Raw genomic sequence first — 17,887 nt, 5'->3', positions numbered from 1 at the left:
CCCGTATCTCGTACTATGCGCCACCGCGGTACGCGGTACTCTAAATTATTTAATATCGGAATATCTGTGATACTTCGTATCTCCGCGTATTTCTGAACTCAGTGAGTCCTGAGCCTAGCGATATTTAACACGCCATGACTGACATCGACATGTATATTTGTCTCTTTTGATCATTCATTTCTAATAATCCAATAGACTAAGAAAGAGATAGCTTTACAATATACAATGTAAAACAAATGGCTAGCAATTCATTGATAAGCTAAAATTAGTTTTATATTTTATGACAATGTTATCGTTGGTTATATTCGTTTGAAACAGATTTGTGAGATTTGACTAGTGGCTAGTGGCTAGTATATTGTACGTATTACAGGTCCATACAAGTATCACGATATAATGATCTCTTGACTTAATAGTATTTGTACCTGTGACTGATATACTAGGAACACCTCTATTCGGCAGTCACTTTGTGGCACAATTGCTATCAATTTTTAATTAAAATTTTTATTTAATTTTGAGTAAATACAGCCATAATTCTAATTATTTTTTACCGTCCATGATGGTTGGTTGGTTAGTTTTTTTTTTATTTTACAATTTTTTTGTTGATATAGACTTCAAAAGGTTTTTTTTGTTTTATTTTACCATCAGTTCGAACAATTGTTTTCCCAATGTTAGACGATATCGTGTAATAACTTTGAAAATAAAAAAGATTAGTCGGTTTAAAAAGCACGTAGCGCTCGAGAACGATTTTCGCATGAAAAATCCAGCCATTTCCATTTTCACAGTTCAATAGAGCAGTACAATGCCAATCGCAAACGAGCTAACGTTCATTTGAATATCTTCCTGTAAAACTTTACTACTACATCTAATTGCTGATTGGCTAACTGAAAAAATACAATAGGGGTATTCATATTCCCGTAGTACGAAGGAAAACTCCATCAAACGTAAAAAGCATATATTTAAAATATTTTTTCCATGTAAAAAAGTGAGATTTATCACCACGCGTGGAAATAATGTGATTGAAATATATATAAATAATTATGAAATATATTCATTTATGTTTAAAAAAAAAAACACTGGAGAAAGATCACGCTTATTAACGTAAACGTGACTAATTTTGAGAACTACTGATATTATCTTAAATTTGTTTTTTTTTAATCTGTTTCCAATACTGTTTTTTTTTGCAAATTTTCATATATACTGATTAAGCGTCAAATTTATGGAATTACGTGATGGTTAAATATAAAAATAAATTTATAATTTTATATTATTTAAAAATAGATAAAAAAAACCATGAAAAAGCAAAAGCACTCAACCGACATAACAAATTAGGTTGCTTGATGGGTATATACAAATATACGTACATATGTATGTACGAGTATGTGTGTTTTTATTTTTTTACATTTTTTAAAAATAAATTAAAATTAATTTAATACTTTGTTTGAAATGGAGTGACGACATATATATATATTTAAATTACTTTTTTAAGGGTAATTTATTTGAATAAAAGTGTATCGAATGTACTTTATTATTGTCATTGTTTTTAAAGGTGTCCTTTTAAATATCTTTAATTATAAAGAAATGTTAAGATAGGTACGGAAATATCATTATACAAACTCGTTAAAGTCGTACAATTCTCTCCCTATATTTTGTATAATATTAAATATGTCTCTTTAAGTATGGACCACATTCAATGAAGTTTTACTCGGATAGCTTAGTTAGGGATTTCCTGAACCAACAGAGCTTGAATGAAGCCTTATTGAGAAAATCTCGGAAAATCTTTCATTCATAATGTACCTACTATGAAATTGAAGATATAAGGGTTTTCTTAATTATGATATTTTACCCCGCATTTCTTAAATATTTTATCTTTTAGGAGTATATCAAAATTTCAAAAAAGGACGGAAAAGTTGGCTTTAGAATAAGATAAATGGTTGGGTATTGGTGATAAACAGGAAGATGATTTATTATATTTAGGAAGTATATGTCAATAAGAGATTAATAAAGATATTTAAAAAAAATGAAGCTGGAAAAACAGTAAATGGTTCACTAAAATCAGATAGAGCAAATAAAAGCATAACAGTGGCAGTCTCATGGCACGAACCTTAATGCATGGATGTGAAGCATGGAGTTAGCAAAAAATGATGATATAGACTGAATGCAGTTGAAATGCAATCTGCAGTATTCTCAAAAAACGTGGTTTGATATTATTTCAAATAATTGAAATTGGTCAGGTCAAAAGTCGGAATTATTGGCAAGTATGTATGAGGAGATGCAGAAATATGGAAGAGGCAAAGAATGTTTACAAAAACAGTGTGGTATGGCGTTCTATTCTCTCTGCCTGCCACTGACAAAGATGTGTGATGGTTAGTTAGTTAGTTAATTACATAGATGGCTTCCATTTACAACATTTTGAGTGTGTGCAAATAGTTGTTCACAAAATCTGGATTATCTCCAATTACAGGAGTTATTTTCGTATTATTTTTTGACATCTCATGTCATAAGCTGGTTTAAGTGATCACTTTGATCACTTTACACACGTGTAATATTCACCAATTCTACCCATTTTTGAATCACTAGAACTTCACTAGAGACATCTATTGGTTTCTAAGAACAAGGTTTCTAAATTGATTCATATATATAGAACTTCCAAGAATTTGAGTAGTGTGGTTGTCAATAATGGGTAGAATTGGTGAATGTTACACGTGTGTAAAGTGATCACTTAAACCAGCCTATGACGGTTGTCAGCCCCGTAAATGCCCAGACTTCTTCTTCATCTTTGATGAGATGTCAAAAAATAAGATGGCTTCCATTACGTAAAATCATTCCCTCTCATTCTACTACTTGAAGTATTATTTACATAGGTACTCGTATGTATGTTACAAATAAAATATTAAAAAAACATTATTTTTCAGGAAGCTCGCTCGTTCTGAACTCTGTATCCTTGGGTTTATTCGTGTCTAAGGGACATTTACGTTCGAGTGTGTCGATGGACCAACAATAGCAGAGCGTCGTATAAAAAGGGTCTAAAAGGTCGTATTACCTTAGAATCGACAGAATATTTGCTTAAGACTAACTCAAAATGTGACCGAGGTGCTTTTAAACCACTTTTATACTTGAAAGGAGTGTAAATATAGTGTTTTAATATTGATAATATTTTCCCTAAGGTTTTCATTTTTTAACTGCCGGTACGGGTATTTTATGCGAGAAAATATATAAAGACTATCTTGTATGGAATATATAAACTCTGCCAATTTTATAACTATGAAGCAATATCTTCCAACCAACCAAAATGCTTTGAAATTATAAATAATTTTCTGTGTATATCATGCACGTATTAATAATATTTGAAATGTAGACCATCAATTCGTTGTCAACAAAAATTTTGTACAATAACAATAGTTTTCCTTTATTATTATAAACTATCATTTTATTTTTATGGCTTAAGGCTGAGATCTAAAATGATTGAATTCAGAACCCAACGAGCCACGCTAGGAGTCGGACGTGTTTTCGCACACAACTTCTTTTAGAGTGTATATTGGAATTTGACTTCTTTTAAGAAATATGGTGAATGTTACACGTGTGTAAAGTGATCACTTAAACCAGCCTATGACGGTCGTCAGCCCCGTAAATGCCCAGACTTCCATATTCTTCATCATCTTTAATGACATGTCAAAAAAAATATATGAAAATAACTCCTGTAATTGGAGATAATCCAGATTTTGTGAACAAGTATTTGGACACACTCAAAATGTTGTATATGATAACGTCATCTGTTACTTGAGGTAAAAAAATTAATGTTGCTATTTATCATAAAACATTAAATTCAGACTGCTGTATAATTTCATTTTCTTTATAATTCTTAGTTAACTGTTATGAATACAAGGATACGTATCACATATTTATTATTTTTTGTTATGGTTAATTATGGAATAAATGTTATAATTTGCTATGTAGTCCCTTGTGATGTCATACAAACACATATACAATATAATATTGCAATATTTATAGACACCCACAAACACAGATCGACAGGGACAAATTGTTTTTGGTAAATATGCAAATTAAACAAAACCACCGGCAATTCCACCGGGTATTAAAACAGCATGACAAACATTCATGTATATTGTATTTGAGTACGTTGTTTAATTTACAGGTTAACAAAATTTATCGTCAAATATTCCCTGAAAAAAATGTGATTAAAACTTATATAATGTATGTATTTTTAATACAAAAAAGTACCGATTATATGTAAAAGTAATCACATCATCAGCCCATGACAATTCATAAGCTCTGTACATACCCAGAATTTTAAACAGTTTTATAAGATATCAAAAATGTATAAATACCTCCTAAATGGATAAAACCCAGATTTATGAACAAGTTTTTACACATTATTTTTGACATCTCATCAAAGATGAAAAAGAAGAAGAATATGGAAGTTTTTGATGAGATGCCAAAAATAATATGAAAATAACTCCTGTAATTGGAGATAATCCAGATATTGTGAAAAAGTATTTGGACACACTCAAAATGTTGTAAGTTTTTACACACTCAAAATGGTGTGAATTCATTGCGTTTTTGGTAAATTGATAAAAGAGAGTAAAATCATTGTTACCGGAAAACTGGTATATTGAAAAACAGTATACTGGTATATTTTCTTATTTATTTTTAAAAAAATATACAAGTCTGTATAAATACCAATGTATTGTATAATCATTGTTGTACGGTGAAGACCCTAAGGGTATAAATAAAGAAAGCTCAATAAAGAAAATAAGTTCTGCTAATAAAAACTGAGCTTTTTAGAGCGCGCGTCTTCAGAATATAAATTATTTGAAATCTCCTTACGGTAAAGGCAAAACATTTATCTGTCTACTCAATATTCGATTTCTTTATTGGCTCCGTTATAACAAATTTATTCTGAGAAAATGAAATTATGTCACAAAACTGTGTTTGCTCCAGCTGAATGGAAACGCAGATTATTTGATTTATTATATGTCATTGTCTTATTAAATATTAATCTCATCTTATTGAATGTCACTTAGTCACTTCTTACCGATTATAAAAGAGACTAGACTAGAGATAAGACATAAAAATATAACTCAGAAATATTTGGATCGAACTATATTGGCAAGATGATTATTTCAATGTGTAGATTTATTTTATTTTAAATGTTCGCGAATAGTACAGCTTTACATTTAAAACAGTAAATTATAAAAAAATAGTTACATCAACAATAATAAACATAACATTACATTAACAAAAAAAGTATCATTTATAAAAATATAGCCAACTAAAAAATTCCACATTTATGTTATAATAACTATTAAAAACATTTAGAGATAAAAAAATATTAAAATAAGAGTGGAAGTTGAAGTTAAAAGCATTCGCCTAACAACGTACTTAGAACTTTGAAAAAAACTACAAAAAATCCATAAAGAATGAAATAAATCTTGCATTTAATAATATATACTCCTAGTATATATTACTCAAAAGCTCACAGAAATAGTGTGAAATCGAAGTATTTTTGTTGTTAATAAAAATTCAAATATATCTCTTTTATTTAAGAAAATATCAGGAATTTTCAAAAGTGTAAAACGATTTAAAATTGTATGATAAAACACATGTTTGTATTCACAGAACAATGAAATTCGTCTTGAATTTAAATAGACTGACTACGCGTGCGCAACAAGCCATCTAAAATCTATTGAAGTGAAAGACACTCGAGAAAAGCTCAACAAACATTATTCATACCTCGTACTATACCTTAAAAGCAAGCACTTGAGTTAATCTTCGTATTTCCATGCCCTACTTAGGATATTTATGTAGAACATACCATTAAATTACTAAGTTTGGTTAGAAAGACGGATATAAAGAGATTCGCTAATTCTGAATTCGCCGAGTCTGGTTGTGTCTCACTAGGAAGTGTTGTATGCTTACAAAACCATTTAATTTAATATTTAAAATATTCCTTTTATTAATAAATTGTAAAGATGTATGATGATATAGTTATTTTTAAAAAAAAGTTTATTTATATAACATAAGTTTATATTTTCACATGTAAATGAGAAACGTCCGCCTCCGTAGTATAATGGCCGTTCTGGAGGTCCCGGGTTCGATATCCAGGGCGGTCAAATAAATATAAGCGATTTTTTCACTGTAATATTTATTCCATATTACCCTGGACTGGTACCTAAAGCGGAGAGCTGATCACCTTTCCTTCATGTGTTAAGAATCAAGAAAACACTGGTTTGTATGATCTAGTGCCCTATGCATAAAGTGACCATACGTCCCGTTTTGAACGGGACCGTCCCGTTTTTAGATAGCCTGTCCCGTTGTCCCCAAGTAAAATTTCGGGACGTCGAAATGTCCCGTTTTCAAAAAAAGAGCAACACACGTTAACAATAAAAAAAAATTGCAAAAAAATCGATGATAGTTTGTAGTATAACCGTTTCATTTTTTTCAACTTTGCTGAAGAAATCCTAGCTTGATTTCGGTGCATACGGCTACAACAGGTGGCTGGTGAGTCATGTGCAAAGACTAACTAATTATATATTTTTTTAATTACCTAACGTCCAAGTGACTCCAAAATCTAGCTACAGCTTATGCAACACCGTTTATCATGTCCCTACTAAGGCTTCAACTTTATAAGTTTCATAGCCTATGCCTACTTGTGAGTGGATTTACTCTTTATGCTTAAAGTTACTATAATTTCATGTAATTCATGAGTGAAAATTCTAGGCTAAAACACTCGCACTAATAAAGACCGCCGACTCTTTATATAAACAATAAAACAACAAAGAAACATTCATATTTTTATGAATTATTCCTCTTTTTTTCTATATCAACATTCCTTTTCTTTTTATCAATACATAAAAACTATGAAAAAATATGATTCTTTTTAAATAAACACACTATTACATAAAAATTGGTATATGTCCCGTTTTGGTGGCAAAAATAAATGGTCAGTTTACCTATGCACCATTGGGGTGCAGATAAAAGTTTGAATGAAAAATGAAAAATGAAAAATGAGAAAACTTATAGTTCTCCAAACTAGCCTTGCCAAAAAGCGCAAACCATTGCATTACGAAAGCGAGCTATATAAATGATTGATGATTGACGTTTTTTTTTTAATTAATTGAAATTAATTGGAGCTGGCTAAATTTGATATTCCTACCTATTGAATATATCCCAAATGTACTAAATAAACAAATAAATACCTTTATCGATTTTCATTAAGTTAAATAAATCAATCAATTACAATAGTAAAAAACATTAAATTTAAATTTCATCAGAGATCGATTCTAATTTCTGAAAACTGTATTTCGTTATTTAAATTTATTTAATTATTTATAGTGGCCTACAATTAGAACTGCCCAAAAAATCAATTTATATTTGAATATTAAAACTTAACAAAATGCAGTGAAATTATAACTTACGTCTGAAATGCCAAACGTTTATTTTGTTGATAATATTGTATCGAGGACGCGCGAGAGCGCTTTGTTGCAAGTTGACAGAGGCACTAAAAATTTCAATGGCCTTTGAAAGTTTTCCTTTGAAATCGATGGATGTTTTGGCTTTTTGCGGCTCGATGCGGTCCGACCACAACCGTTATCGGCACACAGAGTAACCAGATGTTGCACTAACATTGAACATTAGCCCGTGGTCACACCGCACCGCCCCCTGGCCCATTACAAACATCTGCATTCAACCACTTCACGCGTTTGAACAAAGTATTGCACATATACATGTTTGAATGTATGTATGTATGCATGTGCATACATACATACATTCAAACACGTATAAAAATAAAAATAAGTTTTTGAAGAGCGTATTTTGCACTAAAATCAGTTAGAACAAATAAAAACCTATCACCGAAAGCTTAACTGGCAGTACACAACGGAGTCCTGGTTCCAACTGTAATGTATGGAAGTAATGCATAGAGTTGGCAAAATAAAATTGAAATTAGTTCTTTAATGTTTTTCGCAGATACTTTGTGGCACATTTTATAAGCTTTATAAAATAAAACAGCTTTGTTTTAACCACTTTTTATTGGTATACTTTTTCCAAACGGTTTCAACAAGAACCTTTTCATCATCATAAACCCCGATGATGACAAGGTTCTTCTTGAAACCGATTGGAAAAAGTGTACCAATAAAAAGTGGTTAAAGCAAAGTTGTTTTATTTTTTTAAGTTTAAATTGAAATAAGACTGAATGCAGTCGAAATGCGATTCATCAGCCGGTAAATAATATATATTATAGAAGTATGATAGATGTTCGAATGGTGAAATAAGTAAAGAATGCAAGGCTGAGAAAAGCGTTGTTGATAAAATTAAGAAAGGTATATTGAGATGCTTCGGACATATGGAACGAACTAGTGAGGAAAGAACGGTAAAACAAATGTATGAAGCGAATGTAGTGTAAAAAAAAAGTGCAGAAGAAGACCAAGAAGTACTTGACATAAACAGGTATGTCAACTACTTGAAAGTGATAAGGTCAGGAGTCTAAATAATTGCAGTATATACGAGGAGGTGTATGAACGTGGAAGAGGCGAAGAATGTTTGCAAATACAGAGGCGAAGAATGCTGTGGCGTTCTATGATTTTTTACTCATTTAGATAACCATACTTTGTGTATCTTTTTAAAGAAAAACTTATTTATTCGATACGAAAACGATTTTTTAAACACAAAAGTCAAAAATAACGTCAAAAGTTATTTATTTATTTATTTTCGGCATTACTGCTTTTTACAAAAATTATAAGAATATTACATAGAAAATAATAATAAATGATTTATAATTACAAAGTTAAAATAATGAAAAAAGAAAAGATAAATTTAAGTAATAAAAAATGCAAAACATGGTGAAAAAAAGGTTAAAATAAAAATATATACATAATCTGGGTTTAATGAAAATAAAGTTGCGATTTATCGTAAATTGAGCCTTAATACCGTAACTCCATCGTTATGTTTTCCTTGTATGTATTAATTATTAATGTATATTTTAGATTTCTAAGTTCCCGAAAACTTTTGTATGTAATCAAATGGACAAAGCATCCTAAGCTCATTGAAGCTAAGCTCGTTGAATGTGAATTCAATACATGTACGTTCAATAGGTACAGTACAATGTAGTAAATCTCTATATGAAGGAATATACCTATATACCCGTAATACGTAAGTGTGATGATTCCGAGGTAACGGTTATAGCTAACAGAGATTGTTTTGTTACCGGGGCTAAAATAATACTGATTATTATTTCAGATGGTGCCTGAAGCAAGTTTTATCGTTCAATATAGGGTGTAAAATCAAACCTTAGTCTTAGTGCGAAAGCCCAGAATCTATTATATATAATAATAATAAAGATAAACTCATTCATTATTCAATAGACGAATACGATTATTTTAATCTAATCGGTTATTACACAAATAATTGCGAAGATTGTGATTTATTCATCTTTGCATGTGTGTAAAACATTTAGATTTTGACATCTTAACACAGATGCAGAGGAATATGAAAGCCTGGGTATTTACAGGACTTACGACCCATTATAAGCTGATTAAAGTGATCACTGTATAGACGTGAATGTTTCACGTGTATAAAGTAGTTTGAAGCAGTATCTATGATTTAAACTACTTTATACACGTGATAAACATGACTAGTTTCGATAACTTCTGGTGTTCTCATGAACAAATCAAATTACAGCTGAAAAGAAGATATGTAGATTTATACTAGTGTTTATTTTATTTATTGTTTCTGCATTTACTTTGTGGTTAAATATGTTGAAATGATTAAAGAATACTCTTGTTTTTTTGCCACTTGAGTTTATTTGACGACTAGTTTCGGAAGCTTAGCGTTCATCTGCATTAGACATTAAAGACATCTTCATTTGGTTTACATTAGATGTAAGCATAGCTTCCGAATCTAGTAGTTAAATAAACTCAAGTGGTAAAAAAAACAAGTGTTCTCATTGATAATTAGTCGTGTCTACATTATTTAACTCCAAAGTGGTCTTATACAAGTGCTTTATTTTAATGCGAGTGTTTAAATCGTCATATTATAACACACAGTTAATACCAAATCAATAAATTCATTTATCAAAGTAAAAAATACTTAAAAAACTGAATTTTCGTGATTAGTTAAGTATTGATATTGGTACGTTACGATGTTCAAAGCATTGATGGGCGATTAAATTTAGACCGATTAAATAATCGTTTTTATTTTCATTTAACGTTCATCACGGTAATTTCATTACACATTTGGTTGCGTAGGGTGTATTCCAGCTCATGATATATTTGAGGATTTGTCATAAAAAATAAGCTGAAATGAAATATACGAGTATAACCAAAAAAAGCAACGGATACCATCCTAACCGGGTAACTGAAAAGTAAAAACTTAAGATACATTTAATATAAAAATAAAAGAACGTGGGCGAAATAAAATAAAGTAAAGGAAAACTGGAAGTTTATTCACATTCAATGCTGTGGGCGGTAATACCATTTATATATCTTCCCTAGTGTGTGAATAAATGAATTTTTCCTCCCATCGAAAATAAATTTACGATTGTCATTTCCAAATACAATAAACATTGTTTAGTTCCTTTACTTTTTCAAATGTACAATAACTTAATAATATTCCATTTTTATATTCAAAAAATATATATTCTGGTCTCAAAGTAATATATGTCTTTTTTAAGAAAATGTGCGTATTTTAAAAATATTACTGAAACATTTATAATTCCAATTGAAGAAAAGGTAAGGGATTATTGCATGAATAAAACTTTTTTTTATTAAAATTAAATACTTGAATATACCACTTTATCGAGTTTTATTTTTATTTACGACTAGTTTCGAAAACGACAGTTGTTTTCGTCTTCTGGTACAATTAATTCAGGTTTTAATTTGTACCAGAAGATGAAAACAACTGTCGTTTTCGAAACTAGTCGTAAATAAAAATCAAACTCAATAGAGTGGTATATTCAAGTGTTTAATTTTAATAAAATAATCATGTCATTCCACAAAGTTAATGCCGAATCAATAAATAATAGAATAAAACTTGTTGATTTTGTATTAATTTTATGGAAAAACGTCGTGATTTACTTTTTCGATACATTGAATTTTTACATCGAGTTAAATTAAATTGTGCATAATCTTTTAAACAATGGATGCTTTAGTCTTCATTATAAATAAAACATTCTTTATGTATGGACATAATAAGAGTAGGTACTGTCGATTTTTTTTTCATTTACAAAATTTTACGTATCGTCTAAGTTTAAGTATTTTTAAATATTTTATTCACATGTTAACGAGTTTTATTGATTATAAAGGAATCGATGTTAATGTGCTCTTCAGGTAGTATTGTATTTCTCAAAAATATATTGGTATAAATTGTAAAAACATTTTTTTATTGTACAACGATTGTAGTTTGTTCAAAACGGTTTAATACAACATTTGACCCGTAAGATTTTGGTTTTCACAGAAAAATATAAGTACGCCGTATCCCATAAACTTATCCATTATTTAAAAATACCTTTGTTGATCCTTTGAAATTGCTGCTTACTTTTTACTTTTGTTATTATTCCCACAGCAACTTTCTTTGTAATACAATTTTTAAGGCAATATCGTTTTGTAGGTAGATTCACAAACTACCACAACAAAACTTAAATTTTTGCTGCCCATGCAATTTGCAATACATTATATTATATACAGATAAAACATGATACAAAATTATATGTGTATACATATATATAACATATACGCAAACTATTTTCCTTTTTGAATAACATTTTCTGTGGAGTTAGAAAGCTATCATTATTTGTACAGAATTATTATTATTTTATAAAATTATTTGATAATTTTAATACTTTTTTTCCAAAAATACCATTAAAATGAAAATTTTTAATACCCAATTCTGCTTTCAAATATCCCGGGTGTGTTTTAATAAAATTGGAAAAAAAATATTGATTAATTATAATACCGCTACAATAAAGCAGCCTTTATAAATGGTTTTAAGATTTTTATTCAAGCGCTACTCGGGAGGCTAAATAAAAGTAACTTTTATAAAACCGAAAACATTGTGCACTTTATTTCAACTGGAAAAACTGTAAACTGCTCATATTTTTAATTGAATGAATCTTCCAACAAGTCATGGACAGTCAAGAAAATTTAGAAATACATTTAAAAAATCTGATATAATATACTCGTATGACATTAATAATTCCGTTTATTAATAATATGCTTCTTCAAAATACGTCACTATTATTAGCTTTGTTTATTTTTACAAAACTCCCGTTTTGTAACCCCCCCCCCCCCCTCTACCCTATCAACCTCTCTCTCTCTCTCTCTCTCTCTCTCTCTCTCTCTCTCTCTCTCTCTATATATATATATATATGTATATATATTTATATATATATATATATATATATATATATATATATATATATATATATATATATATATATATATATATATATATATATATATATATATATATATATATATATATATATATATATATATATATATATATATATATATATATATATATATATATATATATATATATATATATATATATATATATATATATATATATATATATATATATATATATATATATATATATATATATATATATATATATATATATATATATATATATATATATATATATATATATATATATATATATATATATATATATATATATATATACACGTGTAGATGAAAACATCTGTTAGTTTTCGAAACTAATCAATTTTATCGATAATGCTTGTCTCAGCTTTGCATTCCTTCCTTATTTCACTATTCGAACATACATCGTTTTGTCGCACATTCAAATACGAAATTCTTATATTGATTAAAATAACCCACGACCTAAAAATAAATTAGGATTTAAGCTCAGTTTCATGTTTTAGATAGAGCGTTTTAAATCCGACGAATTGTGGCTATCTATATTAACTATGCATAATATTCTAAAACCGCTGATATGATGATCGGCAAACAGCGGATCCCGACCTAAATGGATAGCGTTAACCTTAATGGACCCAATCTATCCTTACTCTGCTCATGTACGTACAAACTCTTTCCTCGTATCCTCTGAAAATTGCTTAAAAAAAATGAAATGATGGTTCAGTTTTCATACAAGTAGCCCGTGTAAAAGTGTAGATGTGTACTGTGGCCTATAAATAGTATGTTATCATATTATTTTTTGACATCTTATCAAAGATGGAGAAGAATATGGAAGTCTGATAAGTGGTTCAAGAACAATGTTCCTCAATTGGATCAAATATATAGAACTTCCAAGAATTTGGTTGTCAATAATGGATAGAATTGGTGAATGTTACACGTGTGTAAAGTGGTCACTGAAACCAGCCTATTACGGTCGTCAGCCCCGTAAATGCCCAGACTTCCATATTTTTCTTCATCTTTGATGTGATGTCAAAAAATAATATGAAAACTAACTCCCATAATTAAAGATAATCCAGATTTGTGAACAAGTATTTGGACACGCTCAAAATGTTGTAAAAGTATGTAATCAATTAGTTGAGTAACTCAGTAATATATGTATCCTCAAAACTACGATTCGTATCTTTTATTAGTACTCATAACATTTTGAGTGTGTTCAAATAGTTGTTCACAAATCTGGATTATCTCCAAATATAGGAGTTAATTTTCATATTATTTTTTGGAATCACATCAAAGATGAAGAAAAATATGGAGCTTTTTTGTAAGTAGAATTTATTTTGACAATTTTGACATCACAACATATAATAGGGCTATTCCAAATTCTTCATCATTGTTGTAATGTAACATTATTACAATTTGTCATATTAAGATTCATATGTATAATATAACAATATGTAAGTTTTAACATAATTCACGGTATAAACAATGCTTTATTACACAGTTTTTTCATTTTTATTATCGAACGGTTTACCTCACCAACCAAGGAAACTTCCCGGATTTTGTACATTAAAAGCATGGATTACATTGTTATAATTAGTTGTGCGCCTCCGTAGTGTAATGGTCAGCACGCTCGGCTACCGTTCTGAAGGTCCTGAGTTTGATTCCCAAGGGCGGGGTAAAATAAATACAAGTGATTTTTTTCAATATTACCCTGGACTGGTACCTGAAGCGGACAGCTGATCACCTTTCCTTCATGCGTAAAACGATCAAAATAACAGTGAGTTTATATGACGCAGTGCCCTATGCACCATTGATAACATTGATACTTCTCCTGTTTACACTGACTAAAAATCAGCCTATGGGCGTTTGTCCAATACACGGAATTTTACCGTCCGGCACGCATTTTTGCGTTTTAAAACGATGATTGGCTTGGATTGTCTTGTGTCCATCTTTCTTCGGATCGGAGCTCTTGATCGGTGCGTCGACATGTTAAGCTGTCGTAGTCGCTTTCATTTTTCAAAACCGGATTGCCGGACGGTGAAATTCCGGGTAGTGGACAAGCGCCCTGTGACAAGTCGTAAGCCTTGTAAATACCCGGATTCCGTGTCTTATTTAATCTTAGTAAGGATTTCATTTGTTTCATTTTATTTAAATGTTTTATTTTATTTAAATGTTTTAAATAGGGTATGATATTTTTGGGTTTTATTTTATTTCCTATGTGGATTGGATACGGTTTTTTACAGTCCAATTTTCAAGATGGAATTTGATAGCAAGTCACAACTAACGCAATAATTGGTCGGGGTGCTTCCAAAGGCAAGTTTTTTCCCTTTGTATTTTATTAAAGTGGTGGCGAGGGAAATTGCTGAACTTTTGCTTATCCGCATTTTCACATGTAAATAGTCCTTCATAATTCAGGCACGCCGAATCTGTTCGTATCTTATTTTTCCTTGAAAAAAAATCATAATTATTTTTAAGTCTCAGGAATAACACATTTCATATGAATATTAGATACTATTTTAAAAAAAAAAACTTTAGCAAAGATATTTAAAGAATTTGCATAAAAATCTTCCTCGAGTTTCATTTACTGTGTATTAGCTGATTCCAAACGAATTATTCTTAATATTCTAATCCTTATCCGCACCTAATGGTGCATAGGGCACTACAACGTATTAACGTAGTGTTATTTTCATCTATATTTACATTAAGGGAAGTTGATCACTCTTGCACTTTATAGACCAGTCCAGGGTAATATAAAATAAATACAACAGTATAAAATCACTTATATTTATCTTCACCCCCTCCCCCTGAAAATCGAACCCGGAATCTTCAGCACGATAGCTAAATATGCTTATCTTACAACGTTGAGGCGGATTAATATACTCGTACAAATATTTTAAGTCTTTTCTTTAGAAACATCATTCCTCTTTATATAAAAGAAGATAGAAATCTGAGCATCTATCATAGAAATCTGGCTTATGATTTGGCATTTGTATGATTTAAGCGATCACTTTACACATTTGCATAACGTTCACCGTTCTGCCCATTATTGAACATCCAAATTGCATTAATTGTTCGTAGGGTGGATAATCCAGTGTCTGATAAATAAATATACATATATATTTATATGTATATTTATATATATATATATATATATATATATATATATATATATATATATATATATATATATATATATATATATATATATATATATATATATATATATATATATATATATATATATATATATATATATATATATATATATATATATATATATATATATATATATATATATATATATATATATATATATATATATACAATATATGTACATATATATATATTTTATTTTTATATGTTTATATGTATTTATATCTAGTTTATTTCACATTAACTCATATGAACGTGGAAAAATTCATGTGGAAAAAACTTCAAAGTTGTTATTTTATTCTTTAAAATGCAGTTCTAGCAAAAAATATAAGCAGAAAATTTAAATCTTATAAATAATATTGATATTGTCAATGATTAAACCCTTAGTTTTGTTGCTACAGCTCGTAAACAGTCTGTCGATTCGCATTTTCGTGTTTCTAAATGGTCCTTCATTAATAATTCGGCCCGTCCATTAAAGTTAAAAGCCTCATTTTCCTTATGCAAATGGCCGCTGACAGGGTGCCCAGCCGCCATTTGCTTTTTTGCTTCTAATACTTTTAATCCTTTGGGTTCCGCGAACTATTCTACCGTTACTAGTTTGTTTAAGCAAGTCGACCGCAGCGGTAAGAATAATGTTCAACTATTTTCTAATACCTTATCTTCCATCTTCGTAGTTTGGTCAAGAAATTCTTGGAGAGTTACCTACTTTATACCAACTTTTTTGTAGTATAAACCTAATTTAGCATGTGGTGTTTTATTTCCCGTCCTGTACAGTCTCTTAAAAAGCTCCATTTCCTTGTATTCCAAAGTTTTACCTCAAAATAATACTTAAATATTTACTCACCTTTGTAATAATTAATACCTACATTTCGATAAAAAAAAACTATTCGCATGTTCTAGAATTTTTTATAGGCATTTCACAATATTGCTGAAATGACGTGAGTCGTTTGTGAACCAAAAATCAGCCTCTTACTCTTCTATGGCTCCGAATGCTGGACGATGTATAAAACCTACTCTAGGCAACTAGAAACTGCTGAAATGCGAATTTTTATATGGTCAGCTGGAGTGTCCCTTAGAGACAAAATAAAGAGTTTACGCATTCATGGAAGCCTGGGTGTAACTTACATGAATAGTAGGGCATAAGAAATGCAATCGAGATGGTATGGGCACATATGATCCAGAGAACATGAACATTTTGTAAGCTAGGTAATCGCCAAGGAACTCCCTCGAAATATATCCAAAAATTGTGGTCTCATAAGACCAAAGAACTTATGGTTGCTGCTGAAAGAAATTATGATGCGAATAAATGACCTACATGACGTTGACCGTGTCAGATGGATCTACAACCTGAGGATGATAAGAGCTTATCGCAACAGTCTATAAAGACTGTAAGTAGGGACGGAGAATATTACTGAGTGATTTTGTGTTCCATTCATTGAGTTTAAAACTAGCCCAAATACATATATTTTTTATATTCTGTAGGTTTTTATGTACTTTTTAATCATTTTTCATTTGTGTACATTTTCGAATGATAAGTGATCGAACGAAGGAAAAATAATGGGGACAATTATTTTATTACTTTTAAAAATACTATTTATTCTTAATAAATAGCAATTTATATTTTTGGGTTAAACCGTAATAATACTTAATGTTTCTTCATACCGATGTTCTAGATATTCTTACAAGGGCCTTCAATATTTTAAATGAAAATTCGTTAGGTGAAAATTTACAGTCAGTATATATTCTTTAAATGTGTTTATTTAATTCGGACTCATATCTTTATATACATTATCTCAACATAACGATATTTCAAATAAAGTACTTTCTTTTTTAACACCATTTGTTTATTATCTAACAATAATCACTCACTTTGTAAAATTTATTTTATTTAATATATTTTTATTAATGCCATAAATTCTTTAAAAAATTATACGTGCGTTGTAAAATTCATATAATTTAATCTCGAAAATATTCCCGGCGTATTTTTTTAATTCATCTCGGCTAGTAGACAAAAAATATTTTGATTACTTTTCTCGTTGTTTAATTTGAACGAAGATACTCGTACCACTAATAAATTCGGACCATAAAAAATGTCATCTAAAGAATGCTCCTGCAAGCGGTGAGAAAAGCCATTCGTTTCGTCCATAACACGGGAATATTTAGGACTTAAGACTGTCTTATAATTCTGGCAAGTGCGCCCTTCTACCGCTGATAGTTAAGTCGAACGTGCGCCCTTCTACCGCTGATAGTTAAGTCGAACGGGTCCCCTGTCAGACCAACTCAATAAAGCTAACGATAGTCATTTGTCGCTACAGAACAGAGAAAATGAGGTCTGG

The sequence above is a fragment of the Brachycentrus maculatus genome, unplaced genomic scaffold, assembly GCF_059751285.1.
Source record: "Brachycentrus maculatus isolate JH-2025_06_01 unplaced genomic scaffold, ASM5975128v1 h1tg002110l, whole genome shotgun sequence".
In the NCBI taxonomy this organism is placed as follows: Eukaryota; Metazoa; Arthropoda; class Insecta; order Trichoptera; family Brachycentridae; genus Brachycentrus; species Brachycentrus maculatus.
The sequence above is the reverse complement of the archived record's forward strand: the minus strand, read 5'-3'. Positions refer to the sequence as shown.